The following is a 13,032-nucleotide window of genomic DNA, read 5'->3' as shown; positions in this document are numbered from 1 at the left end:
TACCATTACGCCTGCTGGACTCTTCTGGTTGCGGGGATATATAGGGCTTGTAGGTTCATCAAGAACCCTAGGTATCCAGAGAAAATAAATGAGCTGCACCTTGCAGTGGGTTTTCATTCTATACCGGGTATACTGCAATTAATTTGCCGAAGTATATAGAGTGAAAAAAAGGTATCAAGAAAACCTTTCTATTTCCAAAATGGGCACAAGATAAGGAGTGAAGGAGCAGTGGTTATTTGCACATCTCTGAATTCTGGGGTGCCCACACTAGCATGCAAATTAAAGGGCATTTCTCAAATAGACGTCTTTTTTACACACTGTCTTATATTTGGAAGGAAAAAATGTAGATAAAGACAAGGGGCAGTAACTCTTGTTTTGCTATTCTATGTTTCCCCAAGTCTCCCGATAACATTTTTTACCTCACTTGTGTGGGTAGGCCTAGCGCCCGCGACAGGAAGTGCCCCAAAACACAACGTGGACACATCAAATTTTCCCAAAGAAAACCAAAACCTAGGTAAAAGACATTGTCATTTGCAACGCCAATAGCTCTAACTCTCACAAATGTGAGACCTTTCGCATTGCAAATGCTTGTTTTTTTGTGCAGGCAAGTGTGCGTGGAGCCTGCTTTGGTTCTTAAGACCTCAGACCTAAAGCAAAGCTTAGACAGAAACATAGCAATGTGCCCTTTGCACACAGTTAGAGATCCTACTAAATGGAGTCATATATAGGTCTGCACGGCCATTTTGCACAATTTTGTTGTGATATAAAGTTTCGGTAGAGCTCAATGAGAGCTGGTAGTTATGGCCGAGTGGTTAAGGTGATGGGCTTGAAATCCTTTGGGGGTTCCCTGCACGGGTTTGAATCCTGCTGACTACCTCTGTTGTTTATTTTAAACCTGATTTTTAAAATAACTGTGAAGAACACATTTACCAACTTTATTTGGGAAGATAGATAATTTACTTTAAATCTTTATTTAACAGAGGTTCGATTTTATTTTGCAGAGAGAAGAGCGGGTGACCGCGTGGGGAGAACAAATGATTTGTTAAACCTTCCATTTGAAGGTGATCTAAGCAGAATGAAGCAAAACAACAGCAGCGCCAATCAGCCGATTTCTTGGAGTCCACGGTTTAGGAGTTTACTTAGAAGGAGACTGTAAAAGAGTTTTAAAATTAGGGACCTATTGGTAGAGTCACTGCTTATGCAAATTGAAGGGTCAGAAGGGAGATGCGTCATTAAGATCTGTAAAAATCCATCTCTGGCAGCGGTGGGATTTGAACCCACGCCTCCAAAGAGACTGGAGCCTTAATCCAGCGCCTTAGACCGCTCGGCCACGCTACCTGTTGCTCTCAGTGTGTCTGTGCACTTCATGAGCACCGTAAACCTGAGTCTCCTCACTTAGTGTGGAAAGTCGAGTTGATAAACCATTTCATGGACATGATTACAATGTCGGGAGGGTGATGTGGTAATTGAAGGTTATCTCTCTTACTCAGTCACTGCACAAGTCTTCTCCCACCTGCTCGGACCTAGTGCAATCACCTTAAAAGACAACACTCTCCGAGCAATGACTTCCAACCAAGGTATAAGCACCTGCTCTACATAGGCAATGTGACTCCATCATTTTCTAATGAAACAAGTGTTCATACCGGTGGGCTCATTTCTTTGGGTGGGATCTAATGAATGAGCAGTTCATTCAAAAATAACCGAGGAGTTGCACGTATTCATGACATCAGCCCTATTGCCGCACCCAGTCTCCCCAACATACTGTTTAGCTTTCCAGTGACGTCATGTCTTGTGTGGCCTATTCACATTCCGCTGTTAATATTTTTTAGCCAATAGAATTTCACAGGCTCCCGTCTTTGAGCTCACATTGAAAAGGCACAAGTCCCAAAATGCAACCGGGTGCTGTTTAAAACTCCAGCACTGGTGGGCGGTGCCCCAGGTGACATGGGGCCCACCTGGATGCTCTGACTGCCTTTCACGTGACAGTCACAGACACACACAGGACAGAGGTTCAAAAGCTATTCTGAAAGAAGTAAGGACAACAGGCCCACGTGAAACTAAACTTTTTAAATAGATGATTTTTGTTTCTATTGACCGGGTTCTCACTCGTTCTGCGCGCCAAGTCAAATGTAAATGAGCCTCGCAATAAAAATGCACAGAGGATGGTAAAATTCACTTCACTCTGCGCTCGTTGATGCTGAGAGCATGGTTGTCAGCCCGCACGCTTGTTATTTTGATGTGGAATTACTTGATTGCTTTGTGATAATTTTCATTACTCCGAATTGCAAGTTCCCCTACCCCAGTAATAATGTTTGAGGTATTGCTTCCCTACCACACCAACAAGGCCACCCTCTGACCAAGTCCTTTGCCTCTCTTCAGAACTACCATAAGCCCCTCCATGCACTAGGAACTTTTTGCTTGACGACCATCTAGGCGTCCTTGGAATATTGATATTTAGAAGTAACAATGTTTGTTTATTTTAACTAACTGACCTTTTTAGGGTCTCGCTTGATAGACTCTGTAGTATTCAGTAAAGGGCTTGGAGCCCGCATGTCTCTCACCATTTTTTTATTTATGTGGCACTCTTCTTTACAGTTTCCTAATTCATCAAGGCATGTCTTGCATCATTTCCGTTCCTCTCTGTAGAGCAGCGACCAAGCGTTGATTGATTCAGCTTAATCAGTGCCTGACCGCTGCTCCCCACCTGATCAAGGTACTATTTTTTCCTTTTACCTTCTAGTGCCCTGCAAACAGAAGGCTTGTGACTGGCAAAAACATGCCCAGCAGGACAACCAAAACTGTTAAGTTTTAAATTTAAATCGAACTTTCTTTTATTTTGCCAAATCGTCTTTTCCCACGTTCCACGCATGTTTTCTTTTGCTTTTGTTCGTGGGCACTCTTCTCAAAAGATGACGATTAGCTTGTTTAAAATATTGCAAATCAACAGTGTTTCTTTATTATGTGTAAATTCTGAAATTAATCTTTAACACATAATCCTGCGGTACACTTCAATCCATCCCACTCCAATCTTCCCCACTACAATCCACCCCATCCAGACCACTTCACCCACACTAATCCACCTCACTCCAGTCCAAATCACTCACCCGAATCCAATCCATTCTAACTCATCCTATTCCAATCCTCTCCACCCACCCCAAGCAAATCTGTCTCACTCCAATGTGCCCCACTATAATAAAAAACAATCTGCACCACTCCAAAACAATCTGTCCCACTTCGATCCAAAACAATCTGCCCCACTCCACTTCAAAACAATCTCCCCTACTCCAATTCAAAACAATCTACCCCACTGCAATCTGCTGCACTCCAATCAAAAACAAACTACCACACTGCAATCCAAAACAATCTGCCATACTGCAATCGAAAACAATCTGTCCCACCCAAGGCAGTGGTGGCTGGTGCACTTTGAAAGGAGTTGGTGGGAGGGAAAAATAGTTCATCTGAAGCTAAGTGAAGAAATTGGAATAAAATAGTGCATTTTAACCCCTTCGCTGCCAGCCTTTTCCCCCTCAGGTGCCAGGCATTTTTTTGGCTATTTGGGGCAGGGCGCGCTTAGGCCCTCATAGATTTTTGTCCACATAAGCTATCCACGCCAAATTTGCGTCCTTTTTTTCCAACATCCTAGGGATTCTAGAGGTACCCAGACTTTGTGGGTTCCCCTGAAGGAGACCAAGAAATTAGCCAAAATACGGTAAACATTTTGTTTTAAAAAAGAAAAAAATGGAAAAAAGGGCTGGAGAAGAAGGCTTGTGGTTTTTGTCCCTGAAATTGGCATCAACAAAGGGTTTGCACTGCTAAAATCACCAGCTTCCCAGCTTTCAGGGACAGGCAGACTTGAATCAGAAAACCCAATTTTTCAACACAATTTTGGCATTTTACTGGGACATACCCCATTTTTACGATTTTGTGTGCTTTTAGCCTCCTTCCAGTCAGTGACAGAAATGGGTGTGAAACCAATGCTGGGTCCCAGTAACCTAAACATTTTTGAAAAGAAGACAACATTCTGAATTCAGCAATGGGTAACTTGTGTAGATCTTACAAGTGTTTCCTACAGAAAATAACAACTGAAATAAAAAAAAAATATTGAAATTGAGAAGAAAAAAACAGCCATTTTCCTCTACGTTTTACTCTGTAACTTTTTTCTGCAATGTCAGATTTTTGAAAGCAATATACCATTACGCCTGCTGGACTCTTCTGGTTGCGGGGATATATAGGGCTTGTAGGTTCATCAAGAACCCTAGGTATCCAGAGAAAATAAATGAGCTGCACCTTGCAGTGGGTTTTCATTCTATACCGGGTATACTGCAATTAATTTGCCGAAGTATATAGAGTGAAAAAAAGGTATCAAGAAAACCTTTCTATTTCCAAAATGGGCACAAGATAAGGAGTGAAGGAGCAGTGGTTATTTGCACATCTCTGAATTCTGGGGTGCCCACACTAGCATGCAAATTAAAGGGCATTTCTCAAATAGACGTCTTTTTTACACACTGTCTTATATTTGGAAGGAAAAAATGTAGATAAAGACAAGGGGCAGTAACTCTTGTTTTGCTATTCTATGTTTCCCCAAGTCTCCCGATAACATTTTTTACCTCACTTGTGTGGGTAGGCCTAGCGCCCGCGACAGGAAGTGCCCCAAAACACAACGTGGACACATCAAATTTTCCCAAAGAAAACCAAAACCTAGGTAAAAGACATTGTCATTTGCAACGCCAATAGCTCTAACTCTCACAAATGTGAGACCTTTCGCATTGCAAATGCTTGTTTTTTTGTGCAGGCAAGTGTGCGTGGAGCCTGCTTTGGTTCTTAAGACCTCAGACCTAAAGCAAAGCTTAGACAGAAACATAGCAATGTGCCCTTTGCACACAGTTAGAGATCCTACTAAATGGAGTCATATATAGGTCTGCACGGCCATTTTGCACAATTTTGTTGTGATATAAAGTTTCGGTAGAGCTCAATGAGAGCTGGTAGTTATGGCCGAGTGGTTAAGGTGATGGGCTTGAAATCCTTTGGGGGTTCCCTGCACGGGTTTGAATCCTGCTGACTACCTCTGTTGTTTATTTTAAACCTGATTTTTAAAATAACTGTGAAGAACACATTTACCAACTTTATTTGGGAAGATAGATAATTTACTTTAAATCTTTATTTAACAGAGGTTCGATTTTATTTTGCAGAGAGAAGAGCGGGTGACCGCGTGGGGAGAACAAATGATTTGTTAAACCTTCCATTTGAAGGTGATCTAAGCAGAATGAAGCAAAACAACAGCAGCGCCAATCAGCCGATTTCTTGGAGTCCACGGTTTAGGAGTTTACTTAGAAGGAGACTGTAAAAGAGTTTTAAAATTAGGGACCTATTGGTAGAGTCACTGCTTATGCAAATTGAAGGGTCAGAAGGGAGATGCGTCATTAAGATCTGTAAAAATCCATCTCTGGCAGCGGTGGGATTTGAACCCACGCCTCCAAAGAGACTGGAGCCTTAATCCAGCGCCTTAGACCGCTCGGCCACGCTACCTGTTGCTCTCAGTGTGTCTGTGCACTTCATGAGCACCGTAACCCTGAGTCTCCTCACTTAGTGTGGAAAGTCGAGTTGATAAACCATTTCATGGACATGATTACAATGTCGGGAGGGTGATGTGGTAATTGAAGGTTATCTCTCTTACTCAGTCACTGCACAAGTCTTCTCCCACCTGCTCGGACCTAGTGCAATCACCTTAAAAGACAACACTCTCCGAGCAATGACTTCCAACCAAGGTATAAGCACCTGCTCTACATAGGCAATGTGACTCCATCATTTTCTAATGAAACAAGTGTTCATACTGGTGGGCTCATTTCTTTGGGTGGGATCTAATGAATGAGCAGTTCATTCAAAAATAACCGAGGAGTTGCACGTATTCATGACATCAGCCCTATTGCCGCACCCAGTCTCCCCAACATACTGTTTAGCTTTCCAGTGACGTCATGTCTTGTGTGGCCTATTCACATTCCGCTGTTAATATTTTTTAGCCAATAGAATTTCACAGGCTCCCGTCTTTGAGCTCACATTGAAAAGGCACAAGTCCCAAAATGCAACCGGGTGCTGTTTAAAACTCCAACACTGGTGGGCGGTGCCCCAGGTGACATGGGGCCCACCTGGATGCTCTGACTGCCTTTCACGTGACAGTCACAGACACACACAGGACAGAGGTTCAAAAGCTATTCTGAAAGAAGTAAGGACAACAGGCCCACGTGAAACTAAACTTTTTAAATAGATGATTTTTGTTTCTATTGACCGGGTTCTCACTCGTTCTGCGCGCCAAGTCAAATGTAAATGAGCCTCGCAATAAAAATGCACAGAGGATGGTAAAATTCACTTCACTCTGCGCTCGTTGATGCTGAGAGCATGGTTGTCAGCCCGCACGCTTGTTATTTTGATGTGGAATTACTTGATTGCTTTGTGATAATTTTCATTACTCCGAATTGCAAGTTCCCCTACCCCAGTAATAATGTTTGAGGTATTGCTTCCCTACCACACCAACAAGGCCACCCTCTGACCAAGTCCTTTGCCTCTCTTCAGAACTACCATAAGCCCCTCCATGCACTAGGAACTTTTTGCTTGACGACCATCTAGGCGTCCTTGGAATATTGATATTTAGAAGTAACAATGTTTGTTTATTTTAACTAACTGACCTTTTTAGGGTCTCGCTTGATAGACTCTGTAGTATTCAGTAAAGGGCTTGGAGCCCGCATGTCTCTCACCATTTTTTTATTTATGTGGCACTCTTCTTTACAGTTTCCTAATTCATCAAGGCATGTCTTGCATCATTTCCGTTCCTCTCTGTAGAGCAGCGACCAAGCGTTGATTGATTCAGCTTAATCAGTGCCTGACCGCTGCTCCCCACCTGATCAAGGTACTATTTTTTCCTTTTACCTTCTAGTGCCCTGCAAACAGAAGGCTTGTGACTGGCAAAAACATGCCCAGCAGGACAACCAAAACTGTTAAGTTTTAAATTTAAATCGAACTTTCTTTTATTTTGCCAAATCGTCTTTTCCCACGTTCCACGCATGTTTTCTTTTGCTTTTGTTCGTGGGCACTCTTCTCAAAAGATGACGATTAGCTCGTTTAAAATATTGCAAATCAACAGTGTTTCTTTATTATGTGTAAATTCTGAAATTAATCTTTAACACATAATCCTGCGGTACACTTCAATCCATCCCACTCCAATCTTCCCCACTACAATCCACCCCATCCAGACCACTTCACCCACACTAATCCACCTCACTCCAGTCCAAATCACTCACCCGAATCCAATCCATTCTAACTCATCCTATTCCAATCCTCTCCACCCACCCCAAGCAAATCTGTCTCACTCCAATGTGCCCCACTATAATAAAAAACAATCTGCACCACTCCAAAACAATCTGTCCCACTTCGATCCAAAACAATCTGCCCCACTCCACTTCAAAACAATCTCCCCTACTCCAATTCAAAACAATCTACCCCACTGCAATCTGCTGCACTCCAATCAAAAACAAACTACCACACTGCAATCCAAAACAATCTGCCATACTGCAATCGAAAACAATCTGTCCCACCCAAGGCGGTGGTGGCTGGTGCACTTTGAAAGGAGTTGGTGGGAGGGAAAAATAGTTCATCTGAAGCTAAGTGAAGAAATTGGAATAAAATAGTGCATTTTAACCCCTTCGCTGCCAGCCTTTTCCCCCTCAGGTGCCAGGCATTTTTTTGGCTATTTGGGGCAGGGCGCGCTTAGGCCCTCATAGATTTTTGTCCACATAAGCTATCCACGCCAAATTTGCGTCCTTTTTTTCCAACATCCTAGGGATTCTAGAGGTACCCAGACTTTGTGGGTTCCCCTGAAGGAGACCAAGAAATTAGCCAAAATACGGTAAACATTTTGTTTTAAAAAAGAAAAAAATGGAAAAAAGGGCTGGAGAAGAAGGCTTGTGGTTTTTGTCCCTGAAATTGGCATCAACAAAGGGTTTGCACTGCTAAAATCACCAGCTTCCCAGCTTTCAGGGACAGGCAGACTTGAATCAGAAAACCCAATTTTTCAACACAATTTTGGCATTTTACTGGGACATACCCCATTTTTACGATTTTGTGTGCTTTTAGCCTCCTTCCAGTCAGTGACAGAAATGGGTGTGAAACCAATGCTGGGTCCCAGTAACCTAAACATTTTTGAAAAGAAGACAACATTCTGAATTCAGCAATGGGTAACTTGTGTAGATCTTACAAGTGTTTCCTACAGAAAATAACAACTGAAATAAAAAAAAAATATTGAAATTGAGAAGAAAAAAACAGCCATTTTCCTCTACGTTTTACTCTGTAACTTTTTTCTGCAATGTCAGATTTTTGAAAGCAATATACCATTACGCCTGCTGGACTCTTCTGGTTGCGGGGATATATAGGGCTTGTAGGTTCATCAAGAACCCTAGGTATCCAGAGAAAATAAATGAGCTGCACCTTGCAGTGGGTTTTCATTCTATACCGGGTATACTGCAATTAATTTGCCGAAGTATATAGAGTGAAAAAAAGGTATCAAGAAAACCTTTCTATTTCCAAAATGGGCACAAGATAAGGAGTGAAGGAGCAGTGGTTATTTGCACATCTCTGAATTCTGGGGTGCCCACACTAGCATGCGAATTAAAGGGCATTTCTCAAATAGACGTCTTTTTTACACACTGTCTTATATTTGGAAGGAAAAAATGTAGATAAAGACAAGGGGCAGTAACTCTTGTTTTGCTATTCTATGTTTCCCCAAGTCTCCCGATAACATTTTTTACCTCACTTGTGTGGGTAGGCCTAGCGCCCGCGACAGGAAGTGCCCCAAAACACAACGTGGACACATCAAATTTTCCCAAAGAAAACCAAAACCTAGGTAAAAGACATTGTCATTTGCAACGCCAATAGCTCTAACTCTCACAAATGTGAGACCTTTCGCATTGCAAATGCTTGTTTTTTTGTGCAGGCAAGTGTGCGTGGAGCCTGCTTTGGTTCTTAAGACCTCAGACCTAAAGCAAAGCTTAGACAGAAACATAGCAATGTGCCCTTTGCACACAGTTAGAGATCCTACTAAATGGAGTCATATATAGGTCTGCACGGCCATTTTGCACAATTTTGTTGTGATATAAAGTTTCGGTAGAGCTCAATGAGAGCTGGTAGTTATGGCCGAGTGGTTAAGGTGATGGACTTGAAATCCTTTGGGGGTTCCCTGCACGGGTTTGAATCCTGCTGACTACCTCTGTTGTTTATTTTAAACCTGATTTTTAAAATAACTGTGAAGAACACATTTACCAACTTTATTTGGGAAGATAGATAATTTACTTTAAATCTTTATTTAACAGAGGTTCGATTTTATTTTGCAGAGAGAAGAGCGGGTGACCGCGTGGGGAGAACAAATGATTTGTTAAACCTTCCATTTGAAGATGATCTAAGCAGAATGAAGCAAAACAACAGCAGCGCCAATCAGCCGATTTCTTGGAGTCCACGGTTTAGGAGTTTACTTAGAAGGAGACTGTAAAAGAGTTTTACAATTAGGGACCTATTGGTAGAGTCACTGCTTATGCAAATTGAAGGGTCAGAAGGGAGATGCGTCATTAAGATCTGTAAAAATCCATCTCTGGCAGCGGTGGGATTTGAACCCACGCCTCCAAAGAGACTGGAGCCTTAATCCAGGGCCTTAGACCGCTCGGCCACGCTACCTGTTGCTCTCAGTGTGTCTGTGCACTTCATGAGCACCGTAACCCTGAGTCTCCTCACTTAGTGTGGAAAGTCGAGTTGATAAACCATTTCATGGACATGATTACAATGTCGGGAGGGTGATGTGGTAATTGAAGGTTATCTCTCTTACTCAGTCACTGCACAAGTCTTCTCCCACCTGCTCGGACCTAGTGCAATCACCTTAAAAGACAACACTCTCCGAGCAATGACTTCCAACCAAGGTATAAGCACCTGCTCTACATAGGCAATGTGACTCCATCATTTTCTAATGAAACAAGTGTTCATACCGGTGGGCTCATTTCTTTGGGTGGGATCTAATGAATGAGCAGTTCATTCAAAAATAACTGAGGAGTTGCACGTATTCATGACATCAGCCCTATTGCCGCACCCAGTCTCCCCAACATACTGTTTAGCTTTCCAGTGACGTCATGTCTTGTGTGGCCTATTCACATTCCGCTGTTAATATTTTTTAGCCAATAGAATTTCACAGGCTCCCGTCTTTGAGCTCACATTGAAAAGGCACAAGTCCCAAAATGCAACCGGGTGCTGTTTAAAACTCCAGCACTGGTGGGCGGTGCTCCAGGTGACATGGGGTCCACCTGGATGCCCTGACTGCCTTTCACGTGACAGTCACAGACACACACAGGACAGAGGTTCAAAAGCTATTCTGAAAGAAGTAAGGACAACAGGCCCACGTGAAACTAAACTTTTTAAATAGATGATTTTTGTTTCTATTGACCTGGTTCTCACTCGTTCTGCGCGCCAAGTCAAATGTAAATGAGCCTCGCAATAAAAATGCACAGAGGATGGTAAAATTCACTTCACTCTGCGCTCGTTGATGCTGAGAGCATGGTTGTCAGCCCGCACGCTTGTTATTTTGATGTGGAATTACTTGATTGCTTTGTGATAATTTTCATTACTCCGAATTGCAAGTTCCCCTACCCCAGTAATAATGTTTGAGGTATTGCTTCCCTACCACACCAACAAGGCCACCCTCTGACCAAGTCCTTTGCCTCTCTTCAGAACTACCATAAGCCCCTCCATGCACTAGGAACTTTTTGCTTGACGACCATCTAGGCGTCCTTGGAATATTGATTTTTAGAAGTAACAATGTTTGTTTATTTTAACTAACTGACCTTTTTAGGGTCTCGCTTGATAGACTCTGTAGTATTCAGTAAAGGGCTTGGAGCCCGCATGTCTCTCACCATTTTTTTATTTATGTGGCACTCTTCTTTACAGTTTCCTAATTCATCAAGGCATGTCTTGCATCATTTCCGTTCCTCTCTGTAGAGCAGCGACCAAGCGTTGATTGATTCAGCTTAATCAGTGCCTGACCGCTGCTCCCCACCTGATCAAGGTACTATTTTTTCCTTTTACCTTCTAGTGCCCTGCAAACAGAAGGCTTGTGACTGGCAAAAACATGCCCAGCAGGACAACCAAAACTGTTAAGTTTTAAATTTAAATCGAACTTTCTTTTATTTTGCCAAATCGTCTTTTCCCACGTTCCACGCATGTTTTCTTTTGCTTTTGTTCGTGGGCACTCTTCTCAAAAGATGACGATTAGCTCGTTTAAAATATTGCAAATCAACAGTGTTTCTTTATTATGTGTAAATTCTGAAATTAATCTTTAACACATAATCCTGCGGTACACTTCAATCCACCCCACTCCAATCTTCCCCACTACAATCCACCCCATCCAGACCACTTCACCCACACTAATCCACCTCACTCCAGTCCAAATCACTCACCCGAATCCAATCCACTCTAACTCATCCTACTCCAATCCTCTCCACCCACCCCAAGCAAATCTGTCTCACTCCAATGTGCCCCACTATAATAAAAAACAATCTGCACCACTCCAAAACAATCTGTCCCACTTCGATCCAAAACAATCTGCCCCACTCCAATCTGCCCGACTCCACTTCAAAACAATCTCCCCTACTCCAATTCAAAACAATCTACCCCACTGCAATCTGCTGCACTCCAATCAAAAACAAACTACCACACTGCAATCCAAAACAATCTGCCATACTGCAATCGAAAACAATCTGTCCCACCCAAGGCAGTGGTGGCTGGTGCACTTTGAAAGGAGTTGGTGGGAGGGAAAAATAGTTCATCTGAAGCTAAGTGAAGAAATTGGAATAAAATAGTGCATTTTAACCCCTTCGCTGCCAGCCTTTTCCCCCTCAGGTGCCAGGCATTTTTTTGGCTATTTGGGGCAGGGCGCGCTTAGGCCCTCATAGATTTTTGTCCACATAAGCTATCCACGCCAAATTTGCGTCCTTTTTTTCCAACATCCTAGGGATTCTAGAGGTACCCAGACTTTGTGGGTTCCCCTGAAGGAGACCAAGAAATTAGCCAAAATACGGTAAACATTTTGTTTTAAAAAAGAAAAAAATGGAAAAAAGGGCTGGAGAAGAAGGCTTGTGGTTTTTGTCCCTGAAATTGGCATCAACAAAGGGTTTGCACTGCTAAAATCACCAGCTTCCCAGCTTTCAGGGACAGGCAGACTTGAATCAGAAAACCCAATTTTTCAACACAATTTTGGCATTTTACTGGGACATACCCCATTTTTACGATTTTGTGTGCTTTTAGCCTCCTTCCAGTCAGTGACAGAAATGGGTGTGAAACCAATGCTGGGTCCCAGTAACCTAAACATTTTTGAAAAGAAGACAACATTCTGAATTCAGCAATGGGTAACTTGTGTAGATCTTACAAGTGTTTCCTACAGAAAATAACAACTGAAATAAAAAAAAAATATTGAAATTGAGAAGAAAAAAACAGCCATTTTCCTCTACGTTTTACTCTGTAACTTTTTTCTGCAATGTCAGATTTTTGAAAGCAATATACCATTACGCCTGCTGGACTCTTCTGGTTGCGGGGATATATAGGGCTTGTAGGTTCATCAAGAACCCTAGGTATCCAGAGAAAATAAATGAGCTGCACCTTGCAGTGGGTTTTCATTCTATACCGGGTATACTGCAATTAATTTGCCGAAGTATATAGAGTGAAAAAAAGGTATCAAGAAAACCTTTCTATTTCCAAAATGGGCACAAGATAAGGAGTGAAGGAGCAGTGGTTATTTGCACATCTCTGAATTCTGGGGTGCCCACACTAGCATGCAAATTAAAGGGCATTTCTCAAATAGACGTCTTTTTTACACACTGTCTTATATTTGGAAGGAAAAAATGTAGATAAAGACAAGGGGCAGTAACTCTTGTTTTGCTATTCTATGTTTCCCCAAGTCTCCCGATAACATTTTTTACCTCACTTGTGTGGGTAGGCCTAGCGCCCGCGACA

At 42.4% G+C, this 13,032-nt stretch overlaps 4 non-coding genes across 4 annotated transcripts; 1 reads left to right on the top strand and 3 right to left on the bottom strand.

The window, feature by feature from the left end:
• Positions 1–1,256: 1,256 nt before the first annotated feature.
• On the bottom strand, positions 1,257–1,338 carry TRNAL-AAG (transfer RNA leucine (anticodon AAG)). The gene has a single exon. It is a non-coding gene; the product is annotated as a tRNA-Leu (tRNA).
• A 4,106-nt stretch (positions 1,339–5,444) lies between these two features.
• On the bottom strand, positions 5,445–5,526 carry TRNAL-AAG (transfer RNA leucine (anticodon AAG)). Its single transcript has one exon. It is a non-coding gene; the product is annotated as a tRNA-Leu (tRNA).
• A 3,644-nt stretch (positions 5,527–9,170) lies between these two features.
• Positions 9,171–9,252, top strand: TRNAS-UGA (transfer RNA serine (anticodon UGA)). The gene has a single exon. It is a non-coding gene; the product is annotated as a tRNA-Ser (tRNA).
• Positions 9,253–9,632: 380 nt separating this feature from the next.
• On the bottom strand, positions 9,633–9,714 carry TRNAL-AAG (transfer RNA leucine (anticodon AAG)). Its single transcript has one exon. It is a non-coding gene; the product is annotated as a tRNA-Leu (tRNA).
• Positions 9,715–13,032: the final 3,318 nt, after the last annotated feature.

This window comes from Pleurodeles waltl, chromosome 12, assembly GCF_031143425.1.
Source record: "Pleurodeles waltl isolate 20211129_DDA chromosome 12, aPleWal1.hap1.20221129, whole genome shotgun sequence".
Classification (NCBI taxonomy): domain Eukaryota; kingdom Metazoa; phylum Chordata; class Amphibia; order Caudata; family Salamandridae; genus Pleurodeles; species Pleurodeles waltl.
Note: the sequence above shows the minus strand (reverse complement) of the source record. Positions and strands in the feature narration are given on the sequence as shown.